This window comes from Canis lupus, chromosome 16, assembly GCF_048164855.1.
Source record: "Canis lupus baileyi chromosome 16, mCanLup2.hap1, whole genome shotgun sequence".
Classification (NCBI taxonomy): Eukaryota; Metazoa; Chordata; class Mammalia; order Carnivora; family Canidae; genus Canis; species Canis lupus.
In genome coordinates, this window is record NC_132853.1 from 26,008,188 (window position 1) to 26,026,454 (window position 18,267).

The 18,267-nt window shown below is 36.0% G+C and overlaps 1 long non-coding RNA gene across 1 annotated transcript in view; it reads left to right on the forward strand.

The window, feature by feature from the left end:
• The first annotated feature begins 521 nt into the window (after positions 1-521).
• The window catches only part of LOC140607470 (uncharacterized), a 65,192-nt gene continuing 47,446 nt past the window's right edge, over positions 522-18,267 (forward strand). Inside the window, exon 1 of the long non-coding RNA XR_012009471.1 lies at positions 522-578. This is a non-coding gene — a long non-coding RNA (uncharacterized lncRNA). The remainder of the gene's footprint in view (positions 579-18,267) is intronic.

An 18,267-nucleotide genomic window follows, 5' to 3' on the forward strand; every position in this document is an offset into this window, starting at 1 on the left:
CTGATGTTAGGATCTCACACGTCTAATACACTAGAAATGAGATATCTCATAAGCCTCAATAGATGTCTTTACATAGTGATATTTACAATTTCGTATTTGATGTCTGCTTTCTTCCTTGGAAATCATGATTCTCTTAATTGTTTGCTTTACACTTACTGATGAGGTGGAACATCTAGAGAGGGTGCAATCAGTTTTTCTAAGACATGGAGAAGCAGCCAAAAAGCCTGGAACTCAGAGAAATATTGGATCATACAAGGTCCTTAGTCCAAAAACAAAACCAAAAAACCCCAAAAAAACCCCCAAACCCTTAGCCAAATTAGTATGAGCTCCTTTTCCTAGTCAATCTAGTTAAGAATGAGGAACACAAAGTTGATATTGAAACCCAGAAGGAGAGAAATTCCTAGCCAAACCCTACACTAAATGTAGATATAAATCTGCAATATAATACAGATAATAAATGTAGATACATGGGTCTCCATGACAATAGAACTTAGAGCACTGCATTCAAAGATCTTACAAGCATGGGGAGAGAAAGAAAGGTCATTTACCTATCTGATGCTGAGATTATCCAGCTACTGGTAACAGAAAATCAATTCAACTTGGATAGTGATTGTAGGTTATATCTCTTTGGTAAAATAAGTAAAAATCCCTAATGCAGGATACTATGGTAAAGAATGGATAGAGGAGTGGTACACATTATTCCAGGCACTTAAAATATGCTTTCCAAAAGAATTCTGCTTCTCTGATGCACCACAAAATATGAATTTGCCATGATCCTAATTTGGGTGATAGGGAATGAGTAGGAAGAACCTGTAGAAGAATTTATCCTCATATCTTTCTTTCTTTCCAAAGATTCCATTAACAATTCCAGTATCTCAATTATCCCAAGTTTTGGCAATATGGGAAAACAGTCAAGTAAAATTTATTCCTGAAGAATTTGCCAGGAGTCTACCAGGTGCCCCATCCCACATCTCAGAGAACAGCAAATTCACTAGAGGAATTGGCAGTTACTCCAAACCTCTCCACTGAACCAGGCCTCCAAATGTGTAGCAGCCACAATGCTTTCCTTGGACCAGCCTCCTAGCTTTTATTAGCTTTTTGCTGTTTTTCTAGGTTAAACCCATTGGAAATTGGATTCTCTTTAAAAAGAAGTCTATTTTGGTTGAGAATACATAGTATGTGGAATGATCAAGTCAGGTAATCTCTGGGGCTTTGGATCAAGAATTCTCTGCCCATGATACATCATATTTAGCTTTTATTTTTGGTGAAAGGCTAGTCTAAGTAATTGCATGGAAAAATAAATAATCACAACCTTTGGAAGAATAGAAATGATGTCTGACTTAGCTATTCAGTGAACCTTAAGAATTCCTTTTTGCTTGTTTTAAGTTAACAGGTGTTTCTAGAAAAACAAGTCACGTTTGTTTAAGGTCAGTATTGGAAGCCACCAAAAAGGCTGGGCTTTTTGGCTCTGAGATACAGTGTGATTTTAGATTTTTCTCTCTACTACATCAACCATGCATTCCTTAAAGAGTGCTTAAAGTCCTGTGAAGGATGTAAAATGTCAGTACTGAACTAAGATCACAAAGTTCCTGGAATCATTGCAAACATGTCATTAAGGATCAAACTGAAGATGTGAAAATCGAAAACAATACTTTAAACATATTCTCAGCTTTTCAGTTCATCCTAAAAACTCAACTATTGCTCCCAAATCAGAGTTATGGCACCTCCCTTCCTTTCTAGGTACTTCTCTTAAGAACTTCCAGACATGACTTCATTCACTATCCAGTAACTAACAGTGCCGGAGAGGAGAGTGAGAGCTTTTCTTTCTTTATTACATATTAAGGAAAATGTGGCTTAGAAAAGAAATTGTGTTAGAGTCACTAGGGTGGCAGGTGGAAGAGTCTGTGTGCCTCTTGTGTCTATAGCAAAGTCCATAGAGTGTTAAAGCTGGGAGGACACTTAGACATCATCCAGTGTAGTGATTCTGATATTTAAGATGTTATATATGGGCAGCCCGGGTGGTGCAGCGGTTTGGCACCACCTTCAGCCTGGGGTGTGATCCTGGAGACCTGGGATTAGGTCCCACGTTGGGCTCCTTGCATGGAGACTGCTTCTGTCTCTGCCTTTCTCTCTCTGTGTCTCTCATGAATAGATAAATAAAATCTTAAAAAGAAATGTTATATACAAGTAAATTTATTTTACAAGTAAAATTTTGAAGCAATTTTAAGGATTAATCATAAATTTTTCCCAAAAAGGACACTAGAAAAACACCTGTCATTTTATGAAAAGAAGAGATATTATAACACCTTGAGACCAAAAAGGTTGATAACCGCTAGTATTAGGAGAAGAAACTTTGAGTTCTAAATGAGAAAGTAACAGAATTTGGGATAATGGAATCAGAAGTAGGGTTGAAGATGGTAGACATCCAAGCTATGAATTCATGTGGTAGAAGAATAACTTCAAAATAAATGGTAGGCCGTCTCAACACAGAACGGTTGGCCACTTTGTATCAACACGTGAACACAAACACACTATAAGTTGCTGATTTTTTTCATTTTGCATCACAGCTCAGCTGTCATTACAAGATTGGGCATATAAGAATTTAGCCTGAATCTTCATTTTACTTATGAGAAAATTAAGACCTAGAAAAGGAAGTAGGGCTGCCAGATAAAATACAGGACACTTAATTAAATATAAATCTCATGCAATATTCAGGACACACTTAAACTAACTCTTATACTAACTTGTTACTTATCTGAAATTCAAATTTAACAGGGCATCCTGTAAAATGACAACCCTAAAGGGAAGTGACTTTTAGTTACTTGAATTGTTGCTTAATAGTACAGTTAGGAGAAATCAGTTCTGACCCCAGTGATTAAAAGTATATCTATATATTGTGCTACCTTTTAATATATCATAGTCTTGCCCTAATTCAATGCAATCCAATAACCATACTAATTCTACCATCCTCAACCCCACCTTTAATTCTAATTCTGTTATCCTGAATTCTGCTACTTTTTTCTTTGGTGCTGGAAGTTTCTCTTCCTTTTATATTAGTAGTAAGCCAAACATTTTGGTTTCAGGATCCTTTACTTTTAAAAATTATTGAGGACCTCCAAAGGATTCTTACATATGTGAGTTATGCCTATCAGTATTTACTGTGCTAGGAATTAAAACTGAGAAAATTATATATATTTATTAATTCATTTAATAATAAGTCCATTATATGTTAATATAACTAACATATTCATTTAAAATATATGTTTTCGGGATCCCTGGGTGGCGCAGCGGTTTGGCGCCTGCCTTTGGCCCAGGGCGTGATCCTGGAGACCCGGGATCAAATTCCACGTCGGGCTCCCGGTGCATGGAGCCTGCTTCTCCCTCTGCCTGTGTCTCTGCCTCTCTCTCTCTCTGTGACTATCATAAATAAATAAATAAAATCTTTTAAAAAATAAAATAAAATAAAATAAAATAAAATATATGTTTTCCATGGGAAATAAGTCAGACTGAGAAAGACAAATACCATATAATTTCACTCATATGTGAGATCTAAAGAATGAAATAAATGAACAAACAAACATAAAGCAGAATCAGATCTATAAATACAGAGAACAAATTGATGGTCGCTGGACAGAAGGGAAATGAGGAGATGGGCAAAATGCATGAAGAAGAATGGGAGACGCAGGCTTCCAGTCATGGGAATAGAAGATACAGCACAGGAAATACAGTCAATGTTATAATAGTGTTGTGTGGTGACAGGTGGTAGCTACACTTGTGGTAAGCATAGCATTATATATAGGGGTGTTGAATCACTATGCTGTACATCTGAAACTAATGTAACATTGTGTGTCAATTATACTAAAAAAAAAATACACACACACATACACAAACCTACATTTTCCAAAATAAAAGAAAAGCAGGAGGAGTGGTAATGCTTTATATTTTTTGCAAATCTCTTTAATTTCTGATTTAATAGAAGACAGTGGATTCTGATTATCAGCTTCTGCATTTGATCTGTTGTGAAATGTTTTGTCTGAAGTACATAAAGAAAAAGCAGCCTCATAACAGACATGTAGGTGAAAAAGGGAGAAGTGTTCTAAGTAGCATTTGGAGATAATCGTGGCTATTTTTCTTTGATGCTACACCAAAAACTGACAAATGGTAGTTTCTTAAATGTTAATTGCAAGGTAGAATCTGAAACCCTATCAATGAACTTTTTGTACTTTGTTTCATTAAAATCATTAGTTTCCCATGCACTTATTTTTTTTAATTTTTATTTATTTATGATAGTCACACAGAGAGAGAGAGAGAGGCAGAGACATAGGCAGAGGGAGAAGCAGACTCCATGCACCGGGAGCCCGACGTGGGATTTGATCCCGGGTCTCTAGGATCGCGCCCTGGGCCAAAGGCAGGCGCGCCAAACCGCTGCGCCACCCAGGGATCCCTTCCCATGCACTTAGAATAGTCATTTATTCATGATGATTTTGTAATATCATTCATTAGTAATTTGGAAAATATTGGTTCACTGAATTATATAGATCTTCCATATGTTGACACATTTGATAGTACACTATAAAAAATCATGTGTGGGGCACCTGGGTGGCTCAGTGGTTGAACGTCTGCCTGTGGCTCAGGTTGTGATCCTAGGGCCCCGGGATGGAGTCCTGCATCAGACTCCCCATGGAGAGTCTGCTTCTCCCTCTGTCTATGTCTCTGTCTCCTTCCCCGTCTCTCATGAATAAATGAATAAAATCTTTTAAAAAATTAATATATAATAAAAAATCATGTGTGTTAATATCACTATAGATGTGATTAAAAAAATGTCTTAAATGGGATGCCTGGGTGGCTCAGTGGTTAAGCATCTGCCTTTGGCTCAGGGTATGATCCTGGGATCGAGTCTCACATCGGGCTCCCTGCATGAAGCCTGCTTCTCCCTCTGTCTATGTCTCTGCCTCTCTCTCTCTGTGCGTACCTCATGAATAAATAAATAAAATCTTAAAAAAAATCTTAAAGTTTTCCAAGATTCTATTTTTGCTTAGAAGTTGAACTCTTATCATTGGCAACAAATACTATATTAGTTGTTGAAGTCACTAGCTCCCTTTTTTCATTAAGAAAATATCTGCCAAGTGACACCTGAGTGGTTCAGTGGTTAAGCGTCTGCCTTCTGCTGTGGGTGTGATCCCGAGTCCAGGGATCGAGTCCCAAATTAGGCTCCCTGCAGGGAGCCTGCTTCTCCCTCTGCCTATGTCTCTGCCTCTCTCTGTGTCATTTTGTGCATTTTGTAAGCATGAAATGTTAAGTATCCTACATGATGCCTAAAAGATGGTAGGTACTTAATGTTATTCTCTTGCATATATGTACAAAAAGGTATGCACAAGAATGTTCATAGTAGCAATGTTGATAATAGCAAACGATAATACACAAGCTAAATGTCTATTGACAGGAAACATAAATGGATTGTAGCATAATTGTGCAATATAATATCATACATCAGTGAAAATTAATGAGTCAGAGCTATGGGGGTAAAGCTCACACACAAAATGTTGAGGGAAAAAAGCAAGTTTGGTAAGAATAAACACTATGACATTTATATAAAGTTTTTAAAAGTGGGCATTACTACTGTATATTGTTTAGGAAGACATACCTATATAGTAAAAATATATAGAAATGCCTGCAAGTGATAAATACCAGATTTCATCATCTAGGGAATTAGAAGGAGGATGCAACTGGAGAGGGAGACATACAAAGGGCTTCCGTTTTATTGCTAATATTTCATTTTTTAAGGTAGGCAGTGAGTAGAGAGGTGTTTGCTGTATTATTTTTTTTACAGGGTTTTGTATATGTCATAATAAACTTTTTAAAAACTCAAGGGCAAATGTCTGAAAAAGTCATTCTTTAGGTATACCAAAGATTATATAGATCTATAACTGTATCCCAAAGACTATATATATGTATATATATATATTCATATATATATATATTCTCTAGGCAGTCAAAACATTTCTTTCTATATTCACAAGATTGGATTTTAACCATTGGATTGTTTTAAAGGAGAGTTTTAGACAAGTAACACAAAAGCTCATTCTCACTAGTTAAGTTTCACATTATGTGCCTTCTGGATAAAAATAATGCAATGCAGAATCCAGTTTATGTCACATGAGGTCAGGGAAAGAAAAAATAATGATACCTGGAAACTAGCATGGGGAAACAGACCCTATATGCACACAGTTTATTTGTTCAGGCTTGTAGCAAGAAGTAAGGGAAACACGAAAATACCTCGGTCATAAATTGTCATGTAAAAGACAAAGAGAAACTCTGGAATATTATGAAACTATAAATTACTTCTGCTGAAAGGGTAGAATTTGCAGTATCCCCTTAACCGAGGTTTCACCTCCCCACTTTTGACAGAATAACTCCTGTTCTTTGGAGAAAAACACATGAAATAAATGTAAAACCCGAGAGGGAAATCATCTAATATGTACACCACCTGCCTAATAAAATGAGAATAAATTTGGCTTTTTGGCTAAGTAGATTTGCTTATGTTTTAACTTAGTTAGAGGCACACGCCATCTAAATTACATATATGTTTTTATTTCAAAAACCCAACATGAAGGGACAGAAAATAATTTCACCATGTTTAAATGGGTTTGTTTTCAAAACAGATGTTTTACAATAACATTCATATTTATAAAATAAGCTCTTAGATGAACATGGCACCATGTCCATTTATTAATAATGCTAATGAGATTCTGAAACATTGTCGCTCTGTCTCCAGCTCAGTCCTAGGATCGCAAATCTGTAGTCTGAGGACTCCACAGACACATACTTTACTCCAGAGATTGCCAGCAGTTTAGTTAGTGAGCTAATGGCAGCAGGTACCAAACAATGACTTCTCAAGAGTAAACATCTCTACTCTTTTAAAACTCTCTTTCTCCCAAATCCCAGAAGGTGGCAGGCCTCATGAAGAGCTACCTGCAAAATCCTTCCTTTGAAGAAATACACAAATGAGTCAATCCCCCGTTAAAGGATTTGCTAAAAACAAAGGTCCAGGAAGCCACGTAAAAATGATTTGTGAGGCTGCTTGATGCCTGACATTTTTTTAAATCCTTTCTATGCCCCATTTCGAAAAATGCATCTGCAGGCAACTTGACTGCTATTTAAGGCTAAATGCTGGGCTCAGATGTGTGTTTGAGGCATCTATTCAATTTGGAGTTTACTATAGCCAAGATCTAAACCATAAAAATGGAGTTGGTAATGAAAATATGGAGAACTTTAACTAGAGTCAGAGCCAGATCTCTATACTGACTCCTCCAGCACCTTTCACTTACAAGTAGTTAAGTTAGTGACTGCCAAATGGAGCTGGGGGTGCTGCAGGGTCCCCTTTCACTGGACAGAATGACTCTCACTCTCATGGAACACTGCAGTACCTTGGAGCTGTTGGTTTCTTACAGTTGTGTTGGTAAGATATGAAGCTAGAACTTCATAACCCACTCTGAGGGGATTGCTTTGGCTCTGTTCCATTCATTATTACATTGGATGGTAGAAGCAAATATATATATTTTTCAATATTCTGAATTCTGTACAAGAGAAAGAATGGCCAGTATTTGAGTATCAAAATAGGACCTCTTCTTTGTACCAATTAGTCTTTGATTATTGAGAAGAAAAATTACAAGAAAATTAATTCAAACACAAGGTTTGCTATGAATAATAATAGCTATGAATTTGAGGGCTCCCCATTTAGCCACTCTGCTTAGTGCTTTTCAGACACTGAAATGTGTAATTCCCTTAACATCCCTAATGATATGACTACTATCCCTGTTTTATAAATAAAGGCACTGAGGTTCAGAGAGATTAAGTAATCTGATCCAGGTCATGCATTTTACTAAGTGGCAAAATGGGATTTGAATCCACATCTAGTCAAATATTAAAACTCTTTTCATTACCCTGTAATGCTTCTTCAGAGTTATTTTTGTGTGAACTATTAAAGATGCTGTGAGACCAAAACAACTTTGATAATTTAAAGCACATTGTGTTTCCCTGAATGTACTGTAGTGGTAGGTACCCAAATCTCTATTCTGTAGTGGGAATACCGACATATGAAGAAATTAGTCTAAAATTACACTGTAAGGAAGAGCTGTGGTCTTGATTTGACCCTTTTGACTTTACTACTCTAAGAAAGTTATAAAATACTCCTTATATGACTCCTCTTATTCTACTCCTGTGTTTGATCTGACTGCAATAGTTTACAAAAGCTCCTTTGTTTCCAAACAATGTCAAATAATAGAAGGGAGAAAATCACAGGGCTCCCCTGCCCCCAAATGTGCACAAATAAGTTAGCTTACACACACACAGACACACATACACACAAAATGTATGGGCTCTTTTTGGAATTAATTCATTGAAAGAACCATTACAGTATCTATATCCCTTTTCATCAACTTTCCCATCTGGATTTTATTTTTTAGGCACTCATTGCTTCTCACAGGTTCAATGTTACCCATTTCACACCATTTAACTATTGAAAGCACTTGAAATTCCGGACCCTAGAAGCAGAGCCCATGTATTTCCCCGTGATGCAGCTAATGTGTCAGACTTGTAAAATAGCTCTTAGTGGCGGGCCTCCATTTAGAGAAAGACGGAAACTAGCTTTAAATACTTAGAGCTTTAATATCTAGTCCATTATACTGAAGCAGGGTCTTGTAAAGAGTCAATTATGGGATACTTCTGATTTGATCCACATGCAAGGGAAATCCGCTTCTTTGCCTTTAAATCCCTGTTGTAAGTGTCTTGTTTAAATAATTAGTGACACTTTTTCTTTGATCAAATTGATTCATATTGTTATTCTTCTATGCTAATTTAAAACTTAATCCATGTAAAAGTCCAAGGCAGATTTTAATCTCTCACAAAGAAAGCTTTCCCAAAGAATGTAATTTTCCAGGAAACATTTTAATTTTTTTAAAAAGTGATTAATTGGTTGAAATAAATTAATTTTTCTGTGAGGGAATATGTGAGTTAATCGCAAGCCAAGATGGTAATGTTATTTTTCTATATAGAGTAATATATTTCACACACACATGCACACATATACACACACACAACACAATACATGCATAATAGCATGTTTAAACAACAAATATTACTAACAGCTCTAATGGCAATCAAATGTAATCTCTGTTTATGGCTTGGGGGCTAAAACGTTTGTGTCTATTTGCAACATACTATCAAAAAGTTAATATCCTTAATAAACTAAACTTTATTCATAATCAAGGAAAAAACACAAAATGCCAGACTTGACTTATCAAATTTATATTTAAAAACCTTACAATAAAAAATAAATAAATAAATAAAATAAAAACCTTACAATATCGAGTGTTGGTTAGGGCCCTGGGAGCCTGGTACTCTCAATCAGGCTGGCGGGGGGGGGGGGGGGGGGGGGGGGGGGGCGGGGGGGGTATTAAGCAGTAGTTTTCTGAAAGGCTTGTAGAAATACATTTCAAAGGACTAGAAAATGCATATTACATCTGATCCAGCATCAACACTTCCTGCAACATAGGAATCTAGTCTGAGGAAATATGCATATATGTGAATTTAAAAATTTGACAGGTTATGAATCAAAATGTTAATAGTGATTATTCCTTGGTTACAGACTAATTTTATTTTCCTATTTTCTTTCTCTGAAATTTCTGTTTTCTATAATAAACATGTATTGCTTTTATTATAAGGATGTCATTTCAAACATTTATGTAAATTTTAAATTGTTTCTACATGAAATATATTCTTATGAAGCTTTTAAAAATATGTAAATAATTTTTCAAAATATTGAAAAATATTCCCTATTCTCATCCCTATTCCCACTTCTATTTCCTTTCTAGGTTGTAACTACTACTGCAAGTTTTGTATATCCTTCTTGACCTTTTTCCTATGTATTTATATCTTACATATGTTCTATTTTTATTTTGTTTTTAAATAGGATTGTATTCCATGAACCTATAGAATGATAGTCTACTTAGCTCCATTAGTATTTATGCAATTTTTCTCTTTTTTGCTATTATAAACAATTCTTCAATAAACATCCTCATACATATTTCAACGTGTATATATATATATGGTGCAAGTATTTATCTAGGATAAAAACCAAGAAACTAGTGATACGTTGATGAGAATAGTTGATGAGAACTTAAAGTCACCTCTCAAGCTCCAGAATTCTCAGTGATTCATGTGAGTGGCTATCGCTTTCACTCATCATCAGCAGATATTACCTATTTTTTTGTTTTGATCAGCCAGATGAAAAGTGGCATCTCATTTGGCCTTTTCCTGATCACTAGTCATTTGAACATCTTGTCAGATGTTACTTGGTCATTTTTATTTCTTCTGTCAATTGCCCTTTTTACTCTTGGTCTATAATTTCTCTAATTGCTTTGTAGTACTCTTCAGATTTTGAATGTTACCTTTATTTATTATAGATGTTAGGATTATTTTCTCCCCGACATTTTTTCCTTTTCTTTTTAAAAAAACCGAGGTAAGGGTGTCTGGGTGGCTAGTCGGTTAAGCGTCTGCCTTTGGTTCAGGTCATGATCTCGGGGTCCCGGCATTGAGCCCTGCATCTAGCTTCCTGATCAGTGAGGAGCCTGCTTCTCCCTCTCCCTCTGCTGCTCACCCCTGCTTGTGCTCTCTCTCTGTCAAACAAGTAAACAAAATCTTCTAAAAAGTAATTTAAAATTTTTAAAAATTAAAAAATTGAGGTATAATTGATGTATGGTAAGTATACAGTTAAGAAGGTTTTTTTTTTTTTTACACATTTTTAAAAAAGATTTCATTTATTCATTTCAGAGAGAGAAACAGCATGCATGAGCAGGAGGAGGGGCAAGGGTGGAGGACACAGAGTCTCAAGCAGACTCCCTAGTGGGCACAGAGCCTAGTGGAAGAACCCAACGTGGGGTTTGATCTCAGGACCTGAGCTGAAGTCAGATGCTTAACCAACTGAGCCATCCAGGAGCCTCTACAATCAAAAGTAGTTTGTTTTTTCTTTTCAAAGATTTTATTTATTTATTCATGAGACACACACACACACACACACACACACACACACACAGAGAGAGAGAGAGAGAGAGAGAGAGAGAGGCAGAGACTCAGGCAGAGGGAGAAGCAGGCTCCATGCAGGAAGCCCGACTTGGGACTCGATTCCGGGTCTCCAGGATCAGGACCCGAGCTGAAGGCGGTGCTAAACCGCTGAGACACCCGGATTGCCCCCAATCCAAAGTTTTTATAAAAGTTTACACTTATGTCATTTTTAAAAACTTTGTTTTCAGTTGTCAAAAGTTTTTATTTACTGCCACTCTATTTTATGAATTCTAGATTTTTTATTATGCTTAGGAAGGATTTCGCAGACCAAATTTAAAATATTCTTTTATATTTTTCTGAAATGTATTTTTATGTTTAGCTTTCTAATCTATTTAGAATTGAGCTTTGTATTTGATAGGAGATTGTGATATGATTTTGTTTTACTTTTTCAAATTGACAGTTAATTACCCTAGCAGTATTTTCTCACTCTTTTGAAATACCATTGTTTTTAAAAAACTAAGTTTATTCATATAAGTATCTTTCTGAGCTCTACATTTGTTCCAGTAACCTAATTGCTTATTCTTGCACCAGTGTCACAATGTTTTGATTATCATAAGTGTATAGCATATTTTCATATCTGAGAAGGCAATTCCCCCTTCATTGTTCTGTATCAAATAGTTCGCTTACAGTCTCATTCAGTTTCTCTTCAATAAATAATTGAGAACCAGCTTGTCAAGTTCCATGAAAAAAACTTACTAGGATTTTGATTAGGATTGCATTAAACTTATGGGCAAGTTGAAGAGAACTGACATCTTTACAATGTTGGGTCTGCCAACCCAAGAACATGGTATTTACCTCCACTGATTCTTCTTTTATGACTTTCATTGAAGTTTAGTAGTTTATATAGGTCCTTCAGATTTCTTGTTACATTTATTTGTAGGAATTTATCTATTTCATGTAATTGCTGTGATATAAGAAAGCCATCCATTTTTCTATATTCATCTTTAGTTACTTTGCTAACTTTTCTTAATGGTTTTTAGAACCATTGTTTTTTTTCTAAGCAGACGACTATCATGTGGTCTGCAAACAATGACACTGTTGTCTGTTTCCAGTATTTATAATTCTCATTGCTTTTCCTTTTCATATTGCATTGGCTTTCAGTATAACGTTAAAAATAGTTATAGTGGGCATCCTATCTTGTTCCAGTTTTAAAGGGAATGTTTATTATGTTTGCTGTAGATTTGGGGAAGATAAATGTTGTCAAGTTAAGGAAGTTTACTTCTATTCCTAATTTACTAAAAATTGTTGGGTTTTGTGTGTTTAATGAGGAATGGAGCTGAGTTATATTAAATATTATTTTTTTAAGATTTTATTTATTTATTCATGAGAGACACAGAGAGAGGCAGAGATATAGACAGAGGGAGAAGCAGGCTCCCTGTGGGGAGCCCGATGCGGGACACAATCCTAGGATCCCGGGATCATGACCTGAACCAAAGGCAGACACTCAACCACTGAGCCACCCAGGCATCCCTAAATGTTCTTTTTTGAGGTGAGGACTGTTGAGGTTGATTTTTTTCCTCTGTTAATCTGATAACTTGTAGACAATTAATCATCTTTGCATTCCTGAGATAAATCCTAATTAGACATAATGCATTTATTTTTTAATACATCAGTGGACTTGATTTATGACTATATTATTTAAATTTTTGAATCTTCCATGAATGACATTGGCCTAAATCTAAAAGCATGCGACCCTTGTCTAAATTTGGTTTCAGCCTTGTAGGTTAAGTGAGGAAGCTTTATTTAGCTCATTCTCTATGTTCTGGAGCATTTTATCTAACAAAAGAAACAGTTATTCCTTAAGGCTTGATAGAATTAACCTGTAAAAAAAACCAAAAAACTAGTCTTGATGCTTTCTCAGAGGACGACTTCTTCCCACTTTTTCTTTAAAAAAAGATTTGATTTATTTATTTGAGAGAAAGAGAGAGAAAGCATGAACAAGGAGGGGGAAGGGCAGAGGTACAAATAGACTCTTCCCTGTGAGCAGCCCAGTGTGGGGCTTGATCCCAGGACCTTGAGATCACGATCTGAGCCAAAGTCAGACACTTAACCAACTTAACCCAGGTGCCCCAACTTCTTCCCACTTTTAAAATTCTCTTATTTTTTGGAATATTAAACTGTTTATCTTGTGAAATAGATTTTACTAAGTTACACTTTCCTAGAAAATCTTCCACTGAGTTTAGATTTTCAATTTTTTGGTATATAAATACAACTTTAAACCTTTTCCAGGGATCCCTGGGTGGCGCAGCGGTTTGGCGCCTGCCTTTGGCCCAGGGCGCGATCCTGGAGACCTGGGATCGAATCCCACATCGGGCTCCCCGTGCATGGAGCCTGCTTCTTCCTCTGCCTGTGTCTCTGCCTCTCTCTCTCTCTGTGACTATCATAAATAAATAAAAATTAAAAAAAAAGAAAAAAAGATTAAAAAAAAAAAGATTTTTTAAAAAAAATAAATAAACCTTTTCCAATATCTTCATTTTGCTTTCTTTTTGGGGAGATCAGATTTGTTGAGGTTTTGTATATTTTATTAGTCTTTAAAAACTTCTAATTTTTGGTTGTATTAATTGGACCTACTAGTTTTATCTTCCCATTAATTTCTGCTTTCATCTTGATTCATTATTTCTTCTATTTAGGGCTTATGGTTCCCCCCACACACAGTTCTCATAGTTGAATGCTTACTTAATTCAACTTTAATCTTTATTCTTTCCTTTTTTAAGAGAGAGAACATGTGGGATCCCTGGGTGGCGCAGCGGTTTGGCGCCTGCCTTTGGCCCAGGGCACGATCCTGGAGACCCGGGATCGAATCCCACATCGGGCTCCCGGTGCATGGAGCCTGCTTCTCCCTCTGCCTATGTCTCTGCCTCTCTCTCTCTCTCTCTCTGTGACTATCTAAATAAAAAAAAAAAAAAAAAGAGAGAGAGAGAGAGAACATGTGAGGGTGGGGGGGCGGGGGGCGAGGCAGAGGAAGAGGGAGAGAGGGAAGCTCAAGCAGGCTCCTTGTTCAGTTCAGAGCCCAACGCAGGGCTTGATCTCAAGACCCTAGACCATGACCTGAGCCAAAATCAAGGGCCTAGACACTTAACCAAGTCACCCAAGTGCCCCAATGTTTATTATTTTCTAAACAATGCAATAAAGGCTCTAAAATTTCTTTCAAATATCACTTTGTTAGAATCCTCTAGATTTGGGTAATATTTTGTGTTTATTGGTTTCTATTTCTAAATACTCTGTGATTTGATACAATAGTATTAAAGATGTTTTATTTTCTCCACACAGAGAAATTTGGGTGGGAGGTATCCTTTAACTATTAATTCTTAATCAACATTTTTATTGCAACATTTTTATTGCATTGTGGCCAGAGATTTGTAGAATATAAGAGCTTGGCTCTTAGGGTTTTTGTTAAAATTTCCCTTGTAGTGGCTAAATTCTAAGAGTCTCCCATACTATTTCAAAATAGGTATACTATGTCTTTGCTGGGTATAATATTCTATATGTATCTTTTAGAACAGGCTTGCTTAATTGTGTAATTTAAATTTTCTATTTTTTGGGATGCCTGGGTGGCTCGGCAGTTAAGCGTCTGCCTTCAGCTGAAGGTGTGATCCCAGGATCCTGGATCGAGTCCACATCCGGCTCCTCACAGGGAGCCTGCTTCTCCCTCTGCCTATGTCTCTGCCTCTCTGTGTGTCTCTCATGAATAAAAAAATTTTTTAAATCTTTTTTAAAAATCTTCTATTTCTTTACTTTGTGTGTGTGTATACTTGAGAGAGCTATTAGAATCTTCTACTCTAAATTATGGATTTGTCAATTTCTCCTTGTATTTCTATTTTTATTTAATATTATATATTTCAAAATCATGTGTTTAGTAGATAGAAGTTCAAAATTCTTATGTCTTCTTGGTGGATTGTATTTATTATCAATATAAAAAAATCCTTCTCTGTCCCTTTTGTTGTTTTTCACTTTTTATTTGGTGTTTTTTATTTTTAAAAAGATTTTATTTATTTGAGAGCAAGTGAGAGAGAGAGAGAGAGAGAGAGAGAGGAGAGAGAATGAGCGGGAGTAGGAGTTTGGGGAGAGGGGAGGGACCAACAAGGAGGGAGAGAGAGGGGAAAGAATCCCAAGCAGACTGAGCCACGCATGGAGCACAATGTGAAGCTCAGCATTACCACCCTGAGATCATGACCTGATCCTGAACCAAGAGTCAGATGCTTAACTGACTAAGCCACCCAGATGCCCCATTTTTCAGTTTTTAGACTGAAACTAATATTTTGTCTAAAATTAATATTACTGTATCTACTTTCTTTTTTTTATATTACTGTATCTACTTTCTATTAGCATTTATATGGGATATATTTCCCATTTTTTTATTTTAAACTTTTATCATTTTATATTATATATAGTTACTTTTAAACAGCATATGGCAGGATTTTTGCAAAGCTCAATTGGATTTTCTTTTAACTGGAGAATTTAACCTATTGGCATTAATTGTGATTACTGGTATATTTAGACAACCCTGTTACCTTATCTTATATTTTCTATTTATTGTGATTTCTTTTTGTTTCTTTTTTGTTTTTTTTCTGTATTGCCTTTTGTTGGATTGATTTAGTTCTCCTTTTTCCCTTTACTGTCTTGGAAACTATATATTTTTCTGATGGTTACTCTTACATTTTTTTTATGGATTTTTAAATTTTTTCCATCATACTTTCCTATCAATTAGTTTACTTATCAACACAACTCTTGCCTCCACTGCCACAAGAGTCTTCATAAGCTTTCATTCACTTCCCTGTCCTCTCACCTTGTCCCTCCTATTGTTTATGCTGAAATTACCTGATATTTCAATTCCAGGTTGTTGTTAATAATTTTTCATTATTTATGGACACTATTAGAATCACTGTAGGTTTTATTGCTTTCTTGATCATTTGTATTTCTATAAATTCCTTTGGGGGGGGAGGGGTTGGGTGACATCATTTAGCAATTCTCTAAAGAGAAGTTTTGAGGATGATAACTTCCAAGTCTTAATGTGCCTGAAAATGTTTTAATTTTGCCCCTTTCCTCATTTAAATGTTAACTTGACTGGGAATAAGATTTTAGCTTTAAAATAATTTTCCCTTATTATATTGAGATACTGTTTCATTGTCTTTTAGCATTAAGCCTCAGTAATGAAACACATACTGCTGACCTGGTATCTATTCCTTTGTAGATTATTCTTCATCTCTCTATCCCTAGTATTTTGATGTAGGCCCTTTCAATCTGAAGGCTTCTATTTCTCCCTTAGAAAACTAGGAAAATTTCTCCTCTTATTTCTTTGATTATTTACTTCCTTTTATCTTTTGTGTTCTTTCAGAGATTCTTCAAAGTATCTAAACTGATGAACTGTTTCTTCTTTTTAATGTGTATTTCCTTACATTTTGTGACTTTTGGAGAGAGGAAGTGGGCACATAAGCAGATTATGTTTAAATCCAACCTCACTATGCAAAACTAAGAGACTTTTAAAGTAAATTTCAAATTTTACCTTTGAATGGGATTGAATTTGGGCTCTGGCTATTTTCTCAAAGAATCTTATTTCCCTATCTTTGGATGAAATCCTTTCAGAGAATCCTATGAAATTTTTCACTCATTGAACTGGTATTTATTTAGTGCTTCTTTTTTGCCTGGCATTGTTCTACATTCTAAGGATCCAAAGTTGAGAAAAGACACAAGTTTACAGTCTGGCAGTTTCTCAACCTTGGTATTATTGACTTTTTGGCTGGATAACTCTTTGTTGTGGGAGACTGTCTTGGGCATTCTACAGTGTTTAGCAGCATCTCTGGCTTCTACTCACTAGATGCCGATAGCATCCCCCCTCTCCTGTATGCCATTAAAAAAAGGCCCCAAACATTGCTACATAGCACCTTCCTGCCCCTCCCCATCAGAACCACTTGTCTAGCAGAAGATGTAACTAATGCAACATGGGAAGTATGTTGGTGGAAGAATGTATGCCGTAGAGTATTGGCGCAAGAAGGTAATGGCTAACCCTATCTGAGGTTCAGGAAAGGTTTTACAAAGTAGAATATACTTGGCCTGGATCTTAAGGGAAGAGTTAGGTATTTGTCATGCAAACAGGGAGTGAAAGAAAGAAGAATGGTCATACTAGAGCAAATGACAGCATGTAAAGGCAGGAAGTTTGAAACAGTGGGATGCATTTGAAGAACTCTAAATAGTTCCGTGGATGACTGGAACATAGGTTTGAGGGCTGTGGTGAAAACAGAACGAAGCAATAAAGCTGAGGAGGTAGTGAGGGACAAAGTTATAAAAGAACTTGCAGGCTACACTAAGAAAATTTGGGCTTTATTGAGTAGTGATGGCAAACCACTGAAAGTTTTCAGAAGAAAAATGGCATTTCAGAAAGGTGGTTTTGTAACTATGCAGAGAATGGTTTAGAAAGAGGTGAGACTGGAAATAAATGAATTAGAAGATGGTTGCAATAACTGAGTTAGGGCCTAACTGAGGGCTGTGGGGGCTACAGAGATGGGAAATGCACTAGCCATATATAGGGGGTGGAGTTGATAAGGTTTTAGCAATTACTTAGCTATGAAGAGTAATGAATGGGGGAGGAATTAAGTACAAGGTCAGATTTGGGGGAAAAAGGGGGGTAAATAAGAATGTTCTTAGTGAATTTGTATTTATAGCAGAAGATCCTAATAAGAATAAATAAAAATACAAATCCCTGGGACAGAGCCAAAATCTTGTAGACCCACAGTTCTAAATGCAACAGACAATAAGTAAATTGGCAGCTTTTAGAAAACCAGAACTGACTGTCTAGTCTTCCTGGCAAACCATTATTTCCCTTCATCTCAAAAAGCTTTAAAATCTTCTCTAAACAGCTTCTCCACCTTTTTATTTCAAAATTTCAAGAAAATGGCTGACATTTTTTCAAATACACCACTGTTGAATGACTCATTAAAAAAAATTTTTTTTTAAATTTTAATCCCAGGACAGTTAGCAAACAGAGTTATAATAGTTTCACCTGTACAATATAGTGATTCAACAATTCTATACATTAATCAGTGCTCATCATGATAAGTGTGCTCTTTAATCCCCATTACCTGTTTCAGCCATCCCCCCACCCCAACCGGGGTAACTCATGTTTGACACATTATTTCAGCTGTTACAAAA